This window comes from Ixodes scapularis, unplaced genomic scaffold (assembly GCF_016920785.2).
Source record: "Ixodes scapularis isolate PalLabHiFi unplaced genomic scaffold, ASM1692078v2 PGA_scaffold2__306_contigs__length_199485367, whole genome shotgun sequence".
Lineage (NCBI taxonomy): Eukaryota > Metazoa > Arthropoda > Arachnida > Ixodida > Ixodidae > Ixodes > Ixodes scapularis.
Genome location: NW_024609857.1, coordinates 53,810,424 through 53,815,651, shown reverse-complemented (window position 1 = coordinate 53,815,651; position 5,228 = coordinate 53,810,424).

Here is a 5,228-nt window from a genome sequence, read left to right as displayed (position 1 = left end):
ACTTTCCAGCGTGTCATGGACACCGTACTGGCAGGGCTGAAGTGGCAGAGTTGTCTCGTCTACCTTGACGACGTCGTAGTATTTTCAGCTGACTTCGACGAGCACTTGAGACGACTCCGAGCTGTTCTTCAAGCTATTCAGACCGCCGGACTCACACTCAAGCCGTCAAAGTGCCGGTTCGCCTATGACGAACTGAAGTTCCTTGGCCACGTGGTTAGTAACGAAGGCGTCCGCCCAGACCCCGAGAAGACTCGCGCCGTCGCGGCATTTCCAGCGCCGACAGATAAGAAGGCCGTGCGAAGATTCCTTGGACTTTGTGCCTATTATCGACGCTTCGTTCGGGATTTCGCAAGGATTTCCGCACCACTTACGAATCTCACGAAGGACGCCAAGAAGTTCGAATGGGCCGAGGAGCAACAGCAGGCGTTCGACGAACTGAAACGACGACTCCAGACTCCTCCTGTGCTTGGACATTTCGACCAGGATGCGGAAACAGAAATTCACACGGACGCAAGTAACGCGGGACTGGGCGCAGTACTAGTCCAAGTGCAAGAAGGCATCGAGCGAGTCATCGCCTACGCAAGTCGGACATTGTCCAAGGCGGAGAAAAATTACTCCACAACTGAGAAAGAATGCCTTGCGGTCGTCTGGGCAATAACGAAGTTTCGTCCGTACTTGTACGGCAGCCCGTTCCGTGTAGTCACGGACCACCACTCGCTCTGCTGGCTTGCGAAGCTGAAGGACCCGTCAGGACGCCTCGCTCGATGGAGTCTTCGACTACAAGAGTTCAACACGACTGTGGTTTATAAGTCAGGCCGCAAGCACAGCGACGCCGACTGCCTGTCCAGAGCCCCCGTCGAAACCCCTTCCGGCTGCAGCGACGACAATGACGACGAGTGCTTTCTAGGAGCAGTGAACACCGACGATATGGCACGACGTCAACGGGACGATCCTGAGCTGCGCGCATTAATCGAGCACCTGGAAGAGGGCAGGAGTACCGTGCCACGTGTCTTCTCACGAGTACTGCCGACCTTCGCCATCCGACAAGGTGTACTCTACAAAGAGAACTTCGGCAACAACAACACACCTTGGTTGCTGGTAATCCCGAGTGACCTTCGAGAGGAGATCTTCCAAGCCTGCCACGACGACCCGACATCCGGACACCTTGGTTACAGCCGGACACTGGCCCGTATTCGTGAAAAGTATTACTGGCCGAAGCTCCCCAAGACCGTCCACCTATACACACGATCATGCCACGAGTGCCAGCGACGCAAGAAACCGCCGACGAGGCCGGCCGGACTTCTGCAGCCCATTTCTCCTCCAACTACACCCTTCCAGCAGATCGGAATGGATCTACTTGGTCCTTTTCCGCCTTCGACGTCGGGGAACCGCTGGATCATCGTCGCCACAGATTATCTCACGCGGTACGCCGAAACGAAAGCTCTTCCTTCAGGGACTGCTGTGGAAGTCGCCAAGTTTTTCATCGAGTCCATCGTCCTCCGGCACGGCGCTCCCGAGGTTCTGATTACAGATCGCGGATCTTCGTTCATGGCCCAGCTGACGCAAGAGATCCTTCGTCTCAGTGGCACCGGCCATCGTCGAACCACTGCATACCACCCGCAGACCAACGGACTGACCGAGCGACTCAACAAGACAATCGCCGATATGATCTCTATGTACGTCGACGTAGAGCACAAGACGTGGGACGAGGTGCTGCCCTACGTCACGTTCGCCTACAATACGGCGGTTCAAGAGACCACTGGATTCACCCCTTTCCAGCTGGTACATGGTCGGAAGGTAACGACCATGCTGGACGCCATGCTGCCCCATGAGCCATCTGACAACGAGAGCGACGACGCCCAGGCGGTTGCTCAACGCGCCGAAGAAGTTCGCCAGCTCGCCCGACTCCTAATTCAAGACCAGCAACGCGTCGACGCCGGCCGCTACAACCTTCGTCGCAGGGACGTCCACTTCCAGCCCGGAGATAGGGTGTGGGTATGGACGCCCATCCGTCGCCGCGGCCTCAGTGAGAAATTGCTGAAACGATACTTTGGACCCTACAAAGTGCTTCGTCGACTCGGGGATCTGAACTACGAGGTGATGCCCGACGGAACACGAACATCGTTACGCCGCCCACCACGACCTGAGGTCGTCCACGTTGTGCGCCTGAAGCCGTACTACGCTCGATAGGACTGTGGACCTTTTGTGCTCCAAAAGACTCTTTAGTTTATCGTTCTTTTTTATTTTGATTTGTTTTACACTGCATCGGGGCGATGCACTTTTAAAGGGGGGAGTAATGCCGCGCGCAAGGCTGAGAAAGCAACGCTCGGTCACTGTCCTCCAGAAAGTTCCCGTTTATTCATGTACCGCACGTAACTTCTATCATTTATCCCTGCTTTTGTTTTCTAGAAAGTGCGTGTTCATTCTCGCCCCGATCACGCGACGCTCGAACCGCTTTCGCCGAATCTTCGAGATAGCGGAGCACTCTAGATAAGAGGCCGCCCGCGACCTTGTCGAGTCAGTCTCGCCCCAGCGCTCGATTCTGCTGACACGCCGACTTCGACGCCCGCGACGCTCTGCTTTCTTCTGTTTCCTTCTTTATTTTTTTGGCACAAGTTCGCCACATTAAACGTTTATTTCTTTCTGTTTATTTCCTGTTTTTTGTTTGGTCACCACCCGTGACAATATGACTATCAGTTTCTCTTCGAGCGTTTGCCCTTTCGTTTTCCTCTGGTGGACAATTTCACGGAAGGCCTTCTTTTTGAGGGAGCATAATTCAAGATTCCGATCTTGCCGATTTGGCTGATGCCGCAGCAGGTCGAACGCTTCCAGAGGTCACTTCGAACATCTTGCGATGTGGGGCCTCAAACGGGTTGTGTTTGTAAATTCGTACTCGGCGCAACAAAATCTACATACAGATGGTCCTTTTACTATCCTTGAGCACATCGAGGTTCACCCATACGTTTGAGCAAGGTCTCACCATGGCAGCGGAAAGTTGAAACAGATGCTAGCCAACGCCGCTCCCGAATTCCGAGGCCTTAGCGCGTAGTGAGCGACGGATCGCGAGGCTAAAGCGATCTACCGGTCGATTGCGTAGAATTCTTTTGAATTTACCCTTTGGATCGGGTTTCTTCTGCTGACAGTCGCAAGATGAGGAGGGATCAATCCGCTACATTTACAAAAGTTCGCATTAACGATAAAACAATGAAGATCGTAATATACCACAGCACAAGAGCTTGCAAAAAACCTCTTGCCGTTATTGACATTTGTCGTTATCTTTTAAAATATTGCTAGATTATTCCTGCTCAGACAATTTGTCCAATGTTTCCAAAACTTCCGAAAAAAAAAAAAAAACTTGTATTTTTCGTATCTTTTCCCGCCCTTTAAGCTCTTCAAAAAGATTTTGTCTCAATAAGTAGACTTCCTGAGTTTTCAGTATTTTCGTCCTGTCGAAATGCCCAATCTGTACTGAAAAAGAAGTCTCGAATATTTCTTCCATATTTTATCAAAAACAAGAGTCATGGACAGTTTACGAAACGCAGCCGAGGCGTAGACAATTATTACATTTCAACTTCTTGTTTTGCGGTCTGTGCTTCACCGTACTTATCGACTGACACTCGAGAGCGATAATAAGATTCTCGGAACTCAACACACCCTCCATTTCTTAAGATGTAAATTATTATAGTTTAGTTGTCTTTGTGCTAAATTAAAAAGAAATCGGAAGTATTGGTTGGTTTATGGAATAACAGTACGTATACTTGAAGAAAAACGTCTAGGTGATGAATATGCAAAGTCATTTTGTCGGACAAAAATATTCTGGTGGAAAAAAAAGCGAAGCAAATAAGCGATGCCGACTTGAAATGGCCTTTCAACTGCCTCATAAAAAAATTGAAATTAAAATTTTTTTTTTTTAATATTCAATTTGATTATTTAACGTGTCGAAGGCGTGGACGCTGCTATTTTGCTTGCAAATAACAAGTCATGGTATGTGCCATCGTTTGCGTGGCCCGTAAGTTTATAATTCCATTTACCAAAAAAAGAAAAAAAACATTATTTCATAACCGATGTGTTGTGTTGATGATTCAAATAAAGACTACTTGTGAGCCAGTTGCTTAAACGAGAGCTCATCAGATTGCCGTCTTTGCCTAAAGGTAGCCGCCAAGCGCCATGCGGCCGCATTTTCCTCCGCAGCGCCTTTGCAAATGACACGTCAAGTTCGCACCCACCTGTCAAGGAACAAAGCACGAAGAAGTGCAATATTTAGATGGTAAAAATAGACTCCGTGCATAAATGTACATTGACGTCCCAAGGATCAATAAAATCGAATGTTATGTCATGATGAAAAAATGGGCAATTCGGTCTGAACACACGAACACCGAATATGATCGATTATACATCTATTAGCTCGTACCCGTACAAAAGCAGCGTCATCACGGCGGCACCCATTACAAAAACTGAACCTCTAACTACGTTTTGTTTTTGATGCGACCAATAAAAATATAGTACAGCTCATGTTCCAATGGCCGGAATGTGATTATTTTTCGTGTTCAGATTTCGATAAAAACCTTACGGTCTTGCTAAACGCAAAGTGACTGGTGTGGAAAGTTAAGAACACACACACAAAAAAGTCCGGTCCCTTAGATATTTTTATTTACTTCACAACCAGAAAAGACTAGAAAAAATATATTATCTCCAATTTTTTTTTTTTTTTTTTGTATGGCTGAATTTGACGTTTTACAATCGCCAACAGGTTAAAAAAAACGAAGGATCTATAGCTCAACACCTCCGCCTTTCTTCCTTTGGGATTTCTTTTTCTGCGTAGTTATCGACTAGTGCCATAACCTGATTAGTTTCTGAACATTATTATATAATGCTGGGGAAACGCCACCCCTGCATATCATTTTAACTGTCAATGACCATAATGGTCAAAATATTGACTGTGGATTTATTCGAACGAAAGTTGCGGCCACCTTTTACCATCAGAGACCCCTCGACAGCATTCTGTGGCAGTGATGTGCTCAATAAGCTTGAGCCTTCCGCAGTCATTTACCAGCAGCGTGGATTGAGCGAGGCTACTTCTAAGGTATGATATCGAGTTAATCGCATTATGTCCCGTGACAATCTATGAAGACACAAATCTGCATATTCAAATAGTTGACTCTTGTTGCTCGAGCTTTAAGAGAACCACACCATTTCAAGTTGGGCTGGAGTACAACCACAATGGAAAC